Source organism: Notolepis coatsorum (assembly GCF_963971535.1).
Source record: "Notolepis coatsorum genome assembly, chromosome: 17".
NCBI classification, from domain to species: Eukaryota; Metazoa; Chordata; class Actinopteri; order Aulopiformes; family Paralepididae; genus Notolepis; species Notolepis coatsorum.
The window spans coordinates 66,101,235-66,120,373 of NC_140181.1; positions in this window are offsets into that span (position 1 = coordinate 66,101,235).

Consider the following 19,139-nt stretch of genomic DNA (forward strand, 5'->3'; position numbering starts at 1 on the left):
TTAGGCACTGGATAAGAGGTTTAGACAGTGACAGAACCGAAGCATTTGACTGAGGGAGATAGGATAACGTATTAGGGATGGTAATTTCACCAGCTGGTATTTCTTCGTCGTCAGGGCTATTGTGATATTGCCCTTTTATATGCCAGAATTTGAATGAGGGATAATGGAGAAGGTCTAGAAACTCTAGAGAGAGACACTAAGGAGGGAATATGAATGAGACTTTTGTGAATTAGAATATTACATGAGCCATTGATAAGAAACAATAGACAATGGTGTTATTTGATTTCGTAAAAACATTGTATTTCTTCCGGATAGGCCATTTGATGAGATTTGGGATTTGGTGGTTTTTGCCATCAACACACTTGGGGGGTCAGTGCTCAGAATCCAAGGAGGGGAACATCACTGAATTTGAATTTGTTCTCTGCAATGTCATACCAACAAGCAGTCTCATTAAGAATTAATTGGGGAGGAAATGGAACAGTGAGAGTACCCATGGTTTAAAGTTCTAAATGGTTAGCATAGCAATGCATGTAAAAGCTCAAACAAACATTATATGGGTTTACTGTGAAGTAATTTCCCATTTCAATTGCCCATGGAGCAGCTCTATGTAGTGGTGTATACATTTTTTCAACACTTTGGTTTGCGATGATCATAAAAATATTGTTTACATATTCTTACATCTCTATTTTATGTTTGTGTGGAGCGTGAGGTCTACACCGAAGTTAAGGTATGGGTTAGGTTTATAAGCAATTTTGGCAGAATTATTTGGGGAACATTATAACGAGTTCCAGCGTTGTCGATTGGCCAAACTGACCAACCACAATGCCCCTCCCACAGCTAATTGTCGTGTACCTCCTTGTAAGCATTCTGCTTAATGGTGCAGGTGAGAACAAACCCATACACCTTTATGATATTGCAGATTAAAGTCTTTGTTCCATGGTTTCTTGGAGAAAGCTGTTTGGGTCCATAAATACTGACTGAACTGTCCTAGGCCATACAATTATCAAATTTATTTCCCTCTGAGCTCCACCCCTATAATGTACTGACTTGGGCGTTTACCCATGGATAAAACCAAGATGGTAATAAGCAATAGATTTTTCTGTTACCATTGACTGGCATCATAATCATTCCTCAATGGTCACGTCTTGTTAAATGAACAACGTACAAACATAGTCCAGTGTTCTGTGCTTCTATACAGAACTATGTTTGTGTGTGCACATTTGCATGTATTCGTCTGTGTGTGTACGCATGCGTGTCAGTGTACTCGAGTGTGTGGGTGCGCATGTGCATGTATCTGTGTGAGTCTCTCGCGTCTCTATCAGCCTCCTCCACGGTGCTTGGCTAACTGTAACGGTATCCTCTGGTCGGAAGTGCAAATCCAGCTGCTGCGAAGAGGCCATAAATTAGATTCTCTGGAACCTGGCGCGGGGCGCAGTCTCCGGTGTGTCGTTCGCTGGAGCGCTTGGGCCTCACTAGCCCACTGCAGCCTATACTTACAGTAAATCCCTCCAGCTTTAGCTGATCAATTATCATGTCCCTCAAACCAACTAAATTCGAACACAGAATCGATGGTTAAGGAGGCCACTCCCCATGTCCCAGCTTTACTTCAGGCCTCTGCAAGGCTGGCAGAGTATGTATCTATTGGGCTAAGTGGGACATGAAGAAAGTATTAGGTGGTTCTCTGTCCCAAGCCTAGAGGTTAGGATGATGTGGCTGCTGAAAAGCTTTCCAAATCACAGCGAAATAAACCAAGTCAGTTCAGATTTTTGCAGCTGCTTTCTATTCCTCAAATGTGCAGGGTAATTCCAGCCACCTCAGACCCGAGGGTCATTCCGCTGTCTCTTAGGCAGGCAGAGTGTCCTCTTTCTGTGGAGCTCTGCTCTCTCCGATTCACCACGCTCTCTGTTCTTCCTCTGTCGGTTTGGGACAGTCCTGTTACAATGTGTCAGAAGAACCATACAGTTCTTCAACAACCTTGATGTCCCGGAGCAGTGTGGGGACTAAGGGAGGGTGACTGTGTGTAGCGCCCCCCCCCCCCCCCCCCCCCCGCTCCCCATTCTCTGGCTGAGATCTCCAGATAACTTACAGACAGCGAAGCCAACTCCAGTCGCTTGAGGCCTGTTGCCAAAAACACATATTGCAAGTATACTGTAAAAATATGTATTTTGATTTTGTGTGTTTTATTATCTACAGTTCATAGCTGGCACAGAATAATATCACAGTGTGTGTGCATGTGTGTCTGTATGTATGTGTGTGTGTCTGTACTATATGATGTTGTGTGTGTGTGTGTGTGTGTGTGTGTGTGTGTGTGTGTGTGTGTGTGTGTGTGTGTGTGTGTGTGTGTGTGTGTGTGTGTGTGTGTGTGTGTGTGTGTGTGTGTGTGTGTGTGTGTGTGTGTGTGTGTGTGTGTGTGTGTGTGAGTGTGTGTGTGTGTGAGTGTGTGTGTGTGTGTGTGTGTGTGTGTGTGTGTGTGGGGGGGGGGGGGGGGGGCTGTATGTATAGTCAAGGTTCTAAGTGCTTGCAGATATGTGCCCTGTATGATGAAAAGAGATGTCGAGGGTGTGAGATGAAACGGAACCGAGACACATAACACTGACACTGTCTGCCATCTTAGGGAGCCGCGGCCTAAAGACTGAACGAGCGCATTATTACCAGTGTCTGGGTGGCTGTTTGGGGGGTCACGCTTTGTGCCCAGGCCCTCAGGGGCCACACCAGTAGCAGGATGGGCCGGAGTATCCGCTGGGATGACCCCTGCTATCCGCGCCGTGCTCGGCTTGCACAGCTGTGTCTGATTGGCCAGGAACAAAGGGCTGCCCTGCACCAGGGGGTTTGGCATTTAACATAGATACATGGATCACTCTCTAAGGCCGGGGTCGGCTCTCCACAACTTTTACTGTTACCTTAATTTCTCACGCACTTTCTTTCCACCAGTGAGCCTAATGAAGCCATAAACCACTCTGAAATCGCCATGGTGAAAAGCTTTGTAGTTCACTATGTTGCACTGCAAACTTCATCTTCATACGAGGCCTCTCCCAAAACACAGTATTTTTGCCAGAGCCCAAACTATATTTTTTCAAGCACTAATCGGCGAGATCCTCTTTTGTTTATTTGTCATCAATCAGTGATAAGTGATCACCTCTGTTATGTATTGTAATGGACTTACTTGTTTTCCATCTTTAAGTCATGCTGCTAACTACTGAGTTTATCTATTTATTCCAAACAAACTGATGTTGCCTCTGGTGACGGAAAACACATCACTTCCTGTGTGCTGGAGGCTTTTCCTAGGAATGGCCTACCAGACATGAACTGGGTTACGTATACCGGTAGTTGGAATCAGTATTGTGTTTAATCAATCAACAAAATAGAGCAGCAAAACTTAAATGTATTTATAAAAAAATATTTGAGATTATTACTTTAAGATTATTTTCAGGGCTTTTCTATTTTAGTGGATAGTAGCTGGGTAGAAAATTATAGGAAACTTGGTGAGTAAGAGATGAAGACCTAATGTAGGTGACAACTCAAATTCAGTCTATAACGAGGTTGGTTTTGTTTTTACTGGAACACACCTTTTGCACCAATGACATGACATCATTTCACATGCCTTGATGGATGGAATGGACACCAAAATCAGCTGCTTTAGATGACTTACTATTTAGCAACAGATAGACACCTCCTTGTATTCCTGTTGTGGCTGCCGTGGGGAGGTCTAACTTGCTAGGCTATCCAAATAATCACCCAACAGTAATAGTGTAATCATGCTTATGGTATTAAGCCATTCACAGCACAGCTATGTGTCTAATTATTAGGGATAAATAAAATAAAACAAGTAGGCCTGGTATTGGTAACATGATGCGCCAGATGGTTTGTTACCCAGGACCTCGTGATCTCGCGAATCCAGCTGCTTCCTATTGGTACTGTATTGGTGCTTGGATAAAAACGTCATTGCATGAAAATGGAAAACAAATAACATATGTTGAAAGGTAAACTGAATATTTATGAGGAGATTTGGAATATTTGGCAATGTTTTATGTATTTTCGTTTTTTTTTTCACTACATGATAGAGACATGAAATTTGCCACAGTGATCTGTGTGCCAATTCATCACAACAAATATAACACTAATCAGTCAGTAAGTCTTTAGGTAAGTAAGTAAGCCAGTAAGACTTTGTACACATATACATCAGATCAGCACATTCGGATACTTATTAGGCTTTATTCGCGGTCACACCTATTTTGGTGGAAAACAAAGACACCACTCACGTCGTTTGACATGTTTTCTTTGTTAGTTACTTTCCAATACTAGACGGCATTGAGCGTTGTGAAAAGTTACATTTGATACGCTTTCAGGCATGCCCGGTTCAGTCTTCCTCTATGGTATTTCTCAGCTGCAGGATATTTCCCCATTTCCCTACCTGGACATTAGGGCTGGGCGATTAAGTGAGTTTCAATTTCAATTATGATTTTGTCTTCCCACAATCATGAAAACAAGATATGTATATCGAGATAAAACGAGTATTGTGCCGCATGCCGTGTCGCTCTCATTTTGTCTTGTGTTGTAAATGCAGCACACCCTTCTTTCACAGCTCTGCGCTCCGCCCCTATACCCTCAAACCCAAACAGTAGTTTCAGCTCATGTTGAGGGGGAGGAGGGAGCCTCCCTCCAGTTTCTCCAGTTATTTTGAAACGTCTTTGCTAAGTTATAGAAGATGACAGAAAGACAGCCTTTGGTCAAGAAGAAAGGTAAAACAAATTGAGTCGTCGTCATATGATGGTCTCAAATCGATGAGTAATCATGTTTAACTCATTCATCGCCATACGCTTTCCGTATCTCTGCTGCTTCAGGCCAGATTAAAATGGTCCTTTCCGCTGTGTTTCATGATGTTTGCAGAGCTGTGTGTGTGTTCTGTATTATAGCTGTGGAGACAATGGTGTGGCTCATTTGACAGACACTACTTGTAGTCCAACATGGAAAAAAATAGTTTGTTTCTACACACTGTAGTTTGTAGTTTATTACACACTAAACATCGCGCATTTCCAAGATAATCCAGTCTTTTTCCATAGATTGTGAGATAAAACGCGTTATGTGCAATAAACCCGAATCGTTCTGGTTGATTCCCTGAAACCCCAAATACTCCCAAATCAAAGGTATATAACATGTACATATGTACCTTCACAAAATCATCAAGGGGGGGGTAGTCTTACCCCGAAAATCCGATCGTTATAAAAAGCCTCTTTTATGACTGGTAAAGTAAGCCACTGTGATCGTTACATAAACATGTTTCACGTTCGGTAAAATAGACATAGGGGGTCCTTACCTTAGCCAGAAGGTAATCCAAAAAGAATAATTCCAATGATCCCATCAGCGATCGCGATTACTCGTTTATGTAATTACACATGTTTATGGGACACTATAGGTTTTGAGGCAATCAGATCTGCTAGCGATTGCTTTGGAAGAGCTCCTCCCCCACAGAGCGAGCCTCGATAGTCCAGTGCATTCATTGACTATCCTGTTGCCTTTCTATCCGAGTTCAAAAGGTAGGCGATACTGCCACCTAGTGAGATTCGATTGGCATTGCAATTCCAACGTATGTAGCTGTGCCACAGTGATGCAGAGAGCTCCAGCCGAGTGTGTAGAACAAGGATCAAAGGAAAAAGATCAAATGATCTAATAACAAGTATACTCGTGATTGGCGGCCAATGAGTTAATAGTCAATATGATTATGATTTTTGCCATAAACGACTAGTCCTACTGGACACACAGTCCATTAGGACTGGTTTGTTTTTTCCTAAAGTTGTATTTTGTGAACAAACGCTGCCTAACCACTGTTTACTCCCCAAGTTGTTTTCCGCCAAAAAGAGGCGTGGCGATTACAGATCACATTACATTTACATTTAGTCATTTAGCTGACGCTTTTATCCAAAGCGACTTACAAGTTCTGTACGACAAGACAGCAAGAAGGGTACAACTCTATCAGCTGAGTAACAATGTTCATCAAGTGTTGCGTGTTACAGTGTAGGTTAGTTTATTAGGACAAGTGCATGACAGTAAGGTTAGTCAGGGTTAGTTTTTTTTTTTTTTTTTTATAATCATTTCAGATAATGGTTGAAGAAGTGAGTCTTTAGTCGACGGCGAAAGGTTGGACGGGATTCGGCTGTCCTAACTGAGATGGGTAGTTAATTCCACCATTGTGGGGCAAGGACTGAGAATAGGCGGCTTCTCTTTGATGACCCTCCGGGAGCTTGGATAGGAGTAGGTCTGAGGCGGCCAGAAGATGCAGAGCGTAGGGGTCTTGAGGGTGTGTAGTTAGAGACCATTGACCAGAGGTAGGCGGGAGCGGTTCCCTTTGCCGCACGGTATGCTAGGTCGAGGGCCTTGAAGATCAGTGCTAATGACGTGATGACGGTCTGACTATCCTTGTTCTACAACTTTGCCAATATAGGACCCCCTATGTTCGCCATATTGAACTTTCTGCCATTTTGATTTTGAGGGAAATTTCCCCCCCTAGTACTACTAGGTTGTCCACCCAATTGACCAATCTCAAACCCGCCCTCTTTTGTTGATCCTCTAATCACAACCATTGCGTCTCTCGTCTGAGGAAGCAACATTTATTTGTTTTAAGTTGCTAGGCAAATGTATGGTAAACAGGAAGTGATGTGTCTGTGAACCATTTGTCCGATTGCTACCAAACTTGAGACGGGTGTTTCCTCCGTGATGACGAAAAAAGCAATAGGCGTGTCGAAAGGGGGCAAGTCCAACCCCCAACTGTCACCTTGGCTTCACCTGAATGAATGAATGAATGAATGAATGAAAACTTTATTTAACAGATTGCAGAATGGGTACAATACAGTACGGCTCAATACATACAATTGTTAAGGGGATGCAGACCTGAGAAAGACGTTTGTCTTGTTTCCATCAGGGTCCCCCATTTTCAATTCATATAGACATTTATGACATACATAACATACATGACATTTATGGCATAGGGACATATAGGTATTTAGTACTGATACATTTGTGACATAGGCGGTATTCAAATATACAGTACTGTTACCCCTAGATCCTGACCGAGTATATACATATGATGGGGAGGGGACTGTACATTAGGAGGGGGTGGGTGGGTGGGAGGGGAATATACATACGGCGGGGAGGGAATATATACATGCGGTGGGGAGGAGACTGTCTATTAGGAGGTGGTGGGGGTTTTGGGAATTTACGGTGGCCAGTTTCGAATTGCAGCCTCCCGTAGGTGCTCTTTAAGGGCGGTTTTGAATGTGGGCAGGGATTCACATTCCTTTACAGCTTTGGGTAGGGCGTTCCACATTGTTGTGGCATAATTGCGAAACGTGTTTAGTCCCTTGTTTGAGCCGAATCTGGGTTTAACATGATTTGTTGAGCTTCCTCTGGTGTAGTGGTTGTGGTATTCACTGACCTTTGGGAAGTATTTTGACATGTACATGGGCACCCCGGTCGTATAGTGTATCTTGTAGACCAGGCCCATTGCAAGTTGCTGTACTCTGTCGTCTACTCTAAGCCATCCTAGGTTGGCAAAGTGGGCAGGGGTGAGGTGGGTTCTGGGGTTCAGGTCAAGTAGTAGTCTGACCAGTTTGTTTTGTGATGTTTGTAATTTTGTTTTAAGCGCCTTTGAGGTGCTTTGGTACCATGAGGTGCACGCATAGTCATAGTACCCTTGAATGAGTGCTCCTGCCAGAGTCCTCAGGGTATTCTTGTTTACCAGAGAGGAGATCCGGTACAAGAATCTAGTTCGTTGGTTGACTTTTTTTATTACATTGGATGCCATTTTGTCACAGGAAAGATTTGCCTCTAGGATGGAACCCAGGTAGGTAATTTTGTCTTTCCTTGTGACAATATTGTCACCCACTGTAACTGAGAAGCCGTCGGTCTTGCTGAGTTTGTTATTTGAACCGAACCCTGCGACGTGCCCACCCCGCTTTCTACGCGTGTAAAAATGGATACAGTGCTCAGGTTAAAGCACATATCTAGGCAGCAAGAGACGGTACAAATGGGGGATTTCCTGCATCCAAATTGGTTGCGGTTTATCACACATTTTGTGCTTTAATTTCGTTTAATGTATGGTGATTTGGGGAACCTCACGGAACAGGAGAAATCGATGTGAATGAAGTATATATATATATATATATATACAACCAAAAATCCATATATATATTATTTCCTTTCTATGTCCCTATATATATATATATATATATATATATATATATATATATATATATATATATATATATATATATATATATATATATATATATATATATATATACTTAAGTAGTGTACATATAAGGACATAGAAAGAATATATATGGATTTTTTGGTTGACTTTCTATGTCCTTTTTATGGAGGGAGAGAAAGAGGAGGGAGAATATGCTATGTTCAATAAACATAGTAAACAATAAATAGTCACAACGACACACTAACACACTTTTTAACACCATGACTGGTAACAGCAACATATTTTTGTGATAACGCATGCTGCATATTATGGAAAATTCGTTTAGCCTACATAAATGTTATTTAAGTGCTGGGGGAAAATGACAGAAACTCATTTAACAGTTGGAGTCTTCAGATTAACAAGCCTATTCAGAATAATTGAAGTTCGTGATGTCATGAGGATGCATTAGCTTTGATTAATCAATTAGCTGAGCTTTCTTTGGGAACACTGCCTACAGCAAGTTTGTAAACGTGTTTTACTCTTGGGTGTGGGGTAGCCAGCCAGCCTGGGAAGGAAATGATTAATTAAAACACATTTTTACTTCTGTGTTGAACATGAACACAAGATGTTTTGCCTAGCCCCATATAGAGCAGGCCTACATCCAGACTCCAGAATCCAGAGAAGGTTCAGTTCCCCTCAGCAGAAGCTATATACCTGCCAAATAAGCCCTGCCAACACGCACGCGCATATAGTCAAAGCCTTTAATAAGCTACTTTATCACGTTGTCATTTTAGAATTGTAATCTGACTGGCAGACATTAAAGAGAAAATGAAAATCCCCCGAATGAAAGCGGGCGGTTTGAACCAATCCACATAATGTGAAGTGCATGGTCACCCCCTCCCCCCATGTTCAATCTAACGATAATTTGTAAAATGTATTAGGCCTCCTAACAAATCCCGTACTGATAGCAACACTGTCGGAGAAACGTGAGAACGAGAAATATGAAGTCCCCTCGCATAGTTGAGGTATTGGAATGCCTCAGGAACTCGTGCGCAAAAGCTGACACCAGTTAACGGACTGTGGCTTGGAAACAATTCTAAAGCTTTTCAGTTGTGTTTTGTGCGGTGTGCCATTGCCTTTCAATGTATCCAGAATTCGGCTGACAGGTAAAAGAAGAAAAAAAATTATGAAAGAAGAAGGAGAAGAAGAAGATAAACAGAGGGAGAAACCCGGTATGGCTACCGGAGAGCTATACTTTGCGTCAGGAGTATTCTCAATGATGCGCTCTAAACGGAGGCTTGCGCCAAAATATCAGGTCCACCACGGCTGCTGTCAAATAGCGGTTATAATGGCGGCTGCTCTGTCTGCCGTTGTCCAGTTGTGTGACGATGAGCTCATTAGAGATTGTGAGAAAATAGGCTGACCTAAAGACACAGAAAATGTAGGCTTTAAGTGAAAAAGTAGGTATAGGCTATTATTGTTGCATGGTCTATGAGCACTCAGCAGTTAATTGGTCGAGGAAGTCTAGTGGAAACAGCCTATAATTTATTTTATATAGGCATAGGCCTAATTAGGCTATTTATCTGACTGGTCCTCCACCATTTCCATTTGTATAGCCAAGCATATTATAGGCCTATAGGTAGCTCATTGCATCCACAGTTTTAATATTTTAAGGAACGGTCAAAGCGTTCTTTTTTTTGGTCATGTGTCTGGTATGATGAGCATATAATATGAGAAATACAAAACTTTGTTTTCAATAGTGCCTTTAGTTGAACTGTTTATTCTTCTATTTTTTCCCTCGCTTAATTAAAGTTTATATTTAACCAATATACTCACCCAGAGATAATGCATTTATATGGCGGCAGACAACTGGCAGAAGTTGTGAGGCATCGCTCTGCATGCTTTTTACCCGGCCATCCGTCTGCAGTCAAATTCAGAAGAGACGTTCTCTGTGTCCTTCAGTGATACTGAGAAATACAAAAAATTTCTCCAGAAAAAATAATGCACCATTGTGTTGTGAAATAATTTGTCTGGAAACCAAATGAGTGAAAACCAAAAAGGCTGCATGGTCATGTCAATTAGTTTAGGCTATCGCGATGTTTTTTAAGTGTCTCGTCCATGTTCTTGCCCTTTGATCTCTACCATAAAGCCATGAAAAAATAATTCGATAAGCTATTGCCTTTATCTTTAATTAACTACATTTTATTATGATTGATGAATGGTGTGTGTTTTTTTCTACTTCCTGTCGGTCTGCGCAGGCTACTTTGAGGAAACATTTTTTGTAAATAGCACTGGTACATTTGAATTGTAAAGGTTAACTGTAACATTGGCCAATTCCTCTTACTCATATTAGCCACCTAAAAAAAGCCTCTACAAAAATGCTTGAGTAATAATAATCAAGCCAATGTTTTGATGAGCTTGTCTATAATGCATGGTTTCTAGGCTATATATCTATTATGCTTACATTTATTTTTAAGCTAATTTATTTAACCCACACAATACATTTTCAACACTGTTTAGCCTAATATAATCATGGACAACAAAAAGTCTGACTAAAACTCAATAGGTTATCTATTTAACAGTAACCCAAGTTATTCCAACAGCTTTGGAGTTATGGTTGACTTTTTGTGGTCAGATAATAATCTAATAATGATAATAATCAACCCTTGATACCCGTGCAGCAATGGACGGGCCTCTCGGCTAGGCCCATTTTAGGTGATGCATGTTTAATTGTGTGTTGTTGGAACTTGCACAGGTGTTACCTTGATCCTATACGCCTCAGCTTGGGTTCCGACCGGGAATGGGTTAAGCGTGACACTGAGCCAACTGTCTATGGGCGGGAGAACCCGAGAGGAGGTTCCTGTCCTCTGGCTCCGGCTAATGAAAATCCCATGGCTGCGCATCCGTGCTTCATGGTCATTGTTCGACCACCTCTAATTCGATCACGGCCTCCGGGTCACAGGGACGCTTCGCCAACGGTTCCCCATCCACTCTAAACACATTTAGGGGATATTTATTTTTAGCGCTGGCGTGCGTCCACTGCATTGGGGCCATAGCAGATATCCAGATGGTTTTGCTAAGGTGCCTGTTTATGGATTCCTGGAGATTGGGAGTAGCGAGTTTGCTCCGGCCTGTCCTTCATTAGCAGCCAGTCAGAGCACAGAGACATTTATCACGACAGACGGAGCTTTCATAACCCTGTGTTCCTGCACATACAAAGCACTCCGCTCACTGGGCTACCGTTCCATGGTGTGTGTGTGTGTGTGTGTGTGTGTGTGTGTGTGTGTGTGTGTGTGTGTGTGTGTGTGTGTGTGTGTGTGTGTGTGTGTGTGTGTGTGTGTGTGTGTGTGTGTGTGCGTGCGTGCGCGCGTGCGCGCGTGCGTGCGTGCGTGTGTGTGTGTGTGTGTGTGTGTGTGTGTGTGTGTGTGTGTGTGTGGAGAGAGAGAGAATACTATCGTTATAGAGTGTGCAACTCTATCGTTACAAAATAGACTGGCATTCAAACGCAGCCCAAATCTTTCATCGCTTTAACCTGTTCCACCCCATGCAGGTGAAAATCCGCATACAATGTATACCTAGGTAAATGGAATATTGCTCCACTTCTACAAAGGCTATTTGCATATTCTTGGTATCTAGGTACACCTATGGACCTCAGTGAATTCACAGTGTCAGAAATATTGTGTCTATTAGTACTAGGCTTGCTTAAATTGTGATGAAACAAAGGAAAATATGAATTATGATTTTTCTTTGCATCTTTGACAGTGAATAACACCATGATAATAATGACCAAACTTAAAAAACTGCCACTCACCTCGTTCAGTACCCTCTTGAGATCATGTGTACAAAAGATCTAAGGAAATTAATAAAGGGAAGATGATAAAACCGAAGGTTCTGTATATACAGTACTGAATTCTCCAATCCGGACCAATGCAATTTGAAATATTATTATAGAATATAGAATATATGCTTATACATTACCTTATTATAGCCAATACTTTTTTATTTCTCCCACAGTGCAATCGTTTTGAAACTAATTTCAGATCTAATTGTTCTGCTAACAATAGGGAGGAGAAACTAACTGTGTTTCAATATTTGTCAAAAATGTTACCTTTTGTGGCTTATTATCGCGAATTATTATTGTTATTGACATATTCATACTTCAACTCTGAACTTTTAACCCCCATAGAACTTGAAGGGAAATGTAGTTCGGAAAAATGTCAACGCTGATCCACAGCTATGCATGCCCTCGACAAAATGGCCACAAAAAAACTACAATTCCCATGGTTCAACATTTTCAAAATGGTCGCCGTCTCGGATTATACTTCAGCAAAACGAGAAGGTAAAACGATATATAGACACTTTTAACCTATTGCTAAACTAACATATTGATGATAATATACATTCTACATGCTTTTGTGACATGTTAGTGATGTTAATACTTGAAAACGTTTGATTTTAAAATCGCAAATTTATTGCATCACTCATAAAAATATGAATATATGATCATAATGTCAAAAGGGGTCGGTACCGACCCCGTGGGGGGGAACAGGTATAATTGAACTTTCAGTTCACAGAAATAATACGCTATAGCTGATGTATTATCGGGATATATCAGGACACAGAGAAAGAGCGAGAGGGGGCTATACTGTTCCATGGTGTATGTGTACTGTGTGGAGAGAGAGAGAGACTCCCCCATTAACCTACTGTACAACGAATTCTTCACCGCACACTCAAAGTTCAATAACCAATACAGACAGGAAGTGTTCTCACTCCACTGTTATCTACACTGTCTGCTATGGCCAATAGGCATATACTGCAGGCCTACACTTATTTATCTTTGGACTGTTACATAACTATAACTGTTATTATAACGCTGTACATACAGTATGGCCACTGTTCAATTTTTATACCTGTAGAGATCTGAATAGATGTATATTCATTCTTTATCCAAATACATTATTCCCAAATATACAAGTTGGCTTATGTTATGTTTGTATTATGTTTTCTTGCTTTTGTTATTATATCCCTTGCTTTGCTGTTCTGTTGGAACAAAGTCATTTCCCCATGGTGATAGTAAAGTTCTTATCTTACTATTATTATTATTATTATTATTATTATTATTATTATTATTTTTTTTTTTTTTTTTTTTTCTTTTTTTTTTTTTTAATGAAAACACTTATCAGTGGTGCATGCTGTGCAGAGACACATATAAAGGAAAAATAATAAAAGCAGCAGTGTTGTAAGTATACGTTCACTGTCTATAAATTAAGGCCCCTGGTTGATCTATACTTTCCAATGTTATGGATTTAAAGACACAGGATGTCTTGCAGCATGCAGCAGATGTTCACGTTGAAGCGACAATGCAATGTCTCCTTGTGGCTCCATAATTCTATGTTTTGATGAACTAAAGTAATTATGTAGCACATAAAAGCTCTGTGATGCACAGTTCGTCTCAGAGTCAGTCAGTCTCTATGGGAAAAAAAACATTGAAAATGTCCCTTTAAAAAAAAACGTTTTGCTCAATAACCTTCTGTACAATCTCTTTTCAAAAAGGTCTTTTGACTATTTGTTAGACATCCTTTTTCCAAGTATGACCATACAGCATGTCCAAGAACCCCTTGGAAACCTTTAGTTTTAGTAGAGGCCTTAAATTGACTTCAGACAATAGGAGTCAGAATCTGTGTTTTCTTGGCATAATCTGCTCCAACAGAAACACACACAACTCATCTCACAGATGCTGGATACAGCTATGCGTTCAGTCGGGAACTGTTGTCAAGCTTTCACTGGACTCCAGTGTTCTGAAAGACGCCTCATCCGGGGTCAAACGGAGGACAGCGACCCCACTTCCCATCTCCCCCCCCCCCCCCCCTACCGACCCTCCGCCCTTGCTTCCTTGGCCTCCCAGAATGCACCTCTCCAGCCGGTTGACCCCTAGGGGTCGGCAGCTGTCAGTCACAGCCTCAGCTGGCTCCGGCAGCTTCTGGACGGCGAGCAGAGGATGTGAAGAAGAGAGGCCTCCGAGAGAGAGGAGCCCCGGCCTCTGCATATGGGATCATCTCGGTGCATTCATGGTGTGTAATTGAATTAGCTATCCCTTCTCCTATTCTAACGCAAACCTCAGGTTGAGTCACCACCCTGTATGTGAGAGGAAAGGGCCTCGGGCGGTGACAGCCAGACAAAGGGCGTCGGACGCATGTGCTGCCAGTGTAGCAGACAGAGTTGTGCCTGATAGCAGTGGCTGGCCCGTCTGTATCAAAGTTCTTGTGACGAGTCCAGACAGAGTTGTTCCTGATAGCTTCTGGACCATCTGTGACAAAGTTCTTGTGACGAGTCCAGACAGAGTTGTTCCTGATAGCTTCTGGCTCATCTGTGACAAAGTTCTTGTGACGAGTCCAGACAGAGTTGTGCCTGATAGCAGTGGCTAGCTCGTCTGTGACAAAGTTGTGACGAGTCCAGACAGAGTTGTTCCTGATAGCTTCTGGCCCATCTGTGACAAAGTTCTTGTGACGAGTCCAGACAGAGTTGTTCCTGATAGCTTCGGGGCCGTGACAAAGTTCTTCTGATGAATCTGACGTTAATAACTCCATCTGCATGCAGTTGGGAGGATCACCCAGGTTGTCAGTGGAGGAGGTCAAATCTTTGTTTTACTCTTGTTAATGCAATTGCCATGATGCTGTAGCCATATCTATGCATTCTATAGAATAGATAGTAAACTGGCCCCTCCCACAGTCAGAGTTAGAGTTTTATAGTTAGACTTGAGACTTACCAGCCAAACGCTGGCTTTATATGATAAAGTAGGTCAATTTGATTACAAACTCTATTAGATGTGTGTGTAATTTGTGTGTGTGTGTGCGCATGTATGTGTGTGTGTGTGTGTGTGTGTGTGTGTGTGTGTGTGTGTGTGTGTGTGTGTGTGTGTGTGTGTGTGTGTGTGTGTGTGTGTGTGTGTGTGTGTGTGTGTGTGTGTGTGTGTGTGTGTGTGAGAGAGAGAGAGTGTGTGTTTGTGCGGATGTAAGGTGTAACAGGGTGTGACGAAGCCCTGCCCTGTGACCGGGCAGAGAAAGGATGTAGGATGTAGTGGAGGGGGTTTGGGGGTGATGGTGATGTTGGTGGTGGTGGACCCAGCCTACAAGCCCCAGGGCCACTGGGTGTGCGGTGAGAGTGGGGCTCAGAAGGGTCACCCTTATCCAGGCTGTCTGTGCCCAGAGCCAGGAGGCGGCAGGGGGAGGCCTGGGACTTTGAGCAGGCTGAACTGATTTCCTGTATGGGGTCATGCCAGGGACAGGTTCAGAGGAACAGGGTTTAGGACCTGGGGTGATCATTGCGGAGGAACCAAGAGGACGGCGAGTGGAGCTATAGCCACTCCACTCCTGTTGATAGTGTGCTAACACTTTCCTCTGCTATATCTCTGTGCACCCCGCATCGTGGGCGAAGATGAATTCAGATGTATCTCTGGTCAAGGTAGGACTCACTCTAAATGATATCACTGACATGTCAATGACAGTTCTTTCTAATTAAAGGACAATATCAGTGTTTTTGACACGTGGGTTCCAACTCATTCTTGCCTTGATACAAAAATGAAATCAGCAAATATTGTATGTTTCATTATTTTTTACCATTACTGCTAAATCTGGTGGTTATATTTTTGCTGATACACCACTGCCCGCCTCCAGTGTGTCTGAAAGTGTGTCTTAAACACCACATGAACCCACAAACGTTCACCACAATTGACTAAAATGCTATTGCATATTTCTTACAGGTTAATTGTTCAGTCGTTTTCAATGGAGGGGAGATTTCCATGTCATTTTATTCACAGTCATATATATTTTGGAAGTTGGGGTTTTCTGCGTTTAAGCTTGTGTGTGAATGGCCATCCCTCCAACAAAACTAAACAAGCCGTGGTAAAATACAGCACACAAGACACCCAGTCAGACTCAGAGACTCCAGTTCCTCAGCAAATAACCCATAATCCTCAACATCTTATGCCCGCTTGATGCAAGATTCATATAAACACTGTTACCTGGGGCAGCTCCGAGACCATAGCACACAGACAGACGTTCTTCCTCTCGCCCACAATTCTGGAATGCATTTACTCAGCTGGGTTCTAGAATTTAAGAGTGCTCTGCTGCCTCGGGCAATACTGGACATAGGCTATACTTGTCATGAGATTTGAGAAACATAATCCCATCTCCCCCATCTATCCATCTCCCCCATCTATCCATCTTAAAACTCACTCTCATCCAAGAGAACTACGCGGTTTTCCACAGTGCTCGGCCAAAGAGCTTAGTGGAAGCTTCTTTGGTTGAAGGTTGAATGTTCTTGGGAAGAACACACTCTGAGAGACTGAGAGAGGGTAAAATATGGCACTCTGGTTGAAAGCTACACAAGAGCACTGTCTCTCTTCAGCTCTGTATGTACTCTCCTGACCCCAACACGATAATCTAAGTCATGTTACACATTAATGTGATTACGTCTTATGTCTAAGGACACAAATAATTGCTTAAAGAGGCCAGTCTTCAAGGCATGTCTTTGTCATTTGTGTTGAAGATGTTTAGCAGGAATTTCATTCAGATTTAGTTCATAAATACCCCTTTTTTGGGAGTGGTTACATATGGGAAGCACAATAAATTGGTTGGAGAGTATTTGGTGGATGCCATGGAAGTATATTCATGTTGAGTTACTAAAAAAAAGAGTCTTTGACCATAGAAACAAACCCAACTTAAACGGATTTACAATTATTTGATTCTATTTTTTCTATTTTTCTATTGTTGATTGTAGGCTATGTGATATCAGGTATCATTTGGTAAAAGCAACGGAATTACGTATTTGAGTTCACCTAAAGCCATCATGCAAAAGATAATGCAACAGCTCCAGAGATCTGTGACTGTGACCGTTAACAACTCCAGAGTCCTCTCTGCATGTGCATGGCCTCACTGCTATATGGAGCGGCAGTTATAGTGATATGCTCACTGTTGACACTTTGAGCTTTCAGAACTTCGAAACAGAATCCAATGGGGTTTCTGGGCCCTCCCAAGGCAAATGGAGCCTGTGTTTACACACTTGTCCATCAGTTGGGGCAGTATGCAGCCTCAGGTATCCAGAAAGATGATGAGATGTCTTGCTAACCAATGTTACCATTTCTGAACGTTGGTAAGTGCACTGTGTTTAGACATGGCTGGACCAGACTGGCGATCACATGTCAATATATCAACAGCCTTTAATCTGGCAGCCGGGAGGGCAGTCCAACTCTACATAAGATGAGAACATTCACACAGGTTGGCTATATCTATGGCAATACCAGCTATATCATTCTATAATTTTATTTTAATTAAATAAGGCATTCTGCACGCACTATGCTATAGAAAGATAAGTCATGTTTGTCGTTTAGTTATTTTATGACCAATGGAAAATGCATCACTTTGATTATAATCTATATGCTCAAGTTACTCACCTTCTCATTTGTGAAGTAGAATGTATCCACCTTTTTAAATAGATATATAGCAGGCTAAATAGTATCAGAGCAATGCAAGCCATGAAACAAAACAAAATAACACTATTCTGAATTTTATTTAATCTTTTTTCAAATTGATGATGTCATGACATGATCATGACTGGGGTTCATAGTTTAGCACATTTTATTTTACCAGTGCATCATTTGAATTAATCACATTTTGATATCCTAATCTCATGATACTATATATCTTTCTACCACCTCCAGACCAGAGAGCATAAAAAAATAAAAATAAAAAAGTCCATATTTTTCACCATAAAATGTTCCCTTATTATAGCTTCTGTTTTATGTGTTGTTGCATGCATTTGGAGCAAAGTTATTTATTGGAATTTAATTTCAGTGAGGGAAAAAACACCCTGGCTAAAAGAAAATGTTGCTATGATTTCTTGATTTCCCAAAGATATTGGACCACACGGGGATCACCTCCTTCATAAGTGCATAGACAAAAGAGAATAGCCTATTTTGACAAATAGGCTATTCTGCATGATATAGGTCCACAATGTAACCTGTTGAAAGTATATCTTTCTATTCGGGGATGCTATTATGCATAACAACTTTGCTTTATTTCCTTTTAGTTTCATAAGCATGAAGATATACCTTGATCGAATAGTTTGTTTTGACACGTCTGACTTTAATAATTTCCTGCGATATCGGGACCAGGATTTTTAGGTCTAACAGCCCGATTTGATTTTATAGGCCGTATACTGTTTCATTATTTGACGAAGTCAAACTATTTTGCTGTAAAATCAAGGCCTTCCTCGTAACACGAAGCAAAGTCAAATGTTTTGAACACAATTCTTTTCGGTATTCATTATTCCACGGCTACGAACCGCAAGCAGATTGATTTGCCTTATTATTATTATTATTATTGTTGTTGTTGTTGTTGTTGTTGTTATTATTGGCATTAGCATTATTAATAGTATTATAATTATTATTATAATTATTATTATTATTATTATTATTATTATTATTATTATTATTATTATTATTATTATTATTATTATTATTATTATTATTATTATTATTATTATTATAATTCAACTAAAATCATCATTATTATTACTGTTTCCGTCGGTCTTTTTAAGATTCAAGATTCAAGAGATGTATTCGTCTATACACGAGACATGTAGTGAAATTAGTTTTTGGATTATCAAAAGGCACACAAGCATATCTTGGGCTCCAGCCGAATTGTACTAAGTGTTTACTTATTTCAATAGTTCTCATTTTCTAGCCTGTTTCCTGCAGGTAGATTGATCTGGATAGAAAATTATGCTTTAGAATGCCTATTCTGCGCTCGATAAAATATTCGAACATGTATATAGGGCCAAGGCCAATTATTAGACTTTTCTAAATATTTGGTTGAATATAATATTGTTTTATGTATAATCCACATTGTTCCCACGCCATACATATGTGTCCTGTTTTCAACATGGAATGAACCCA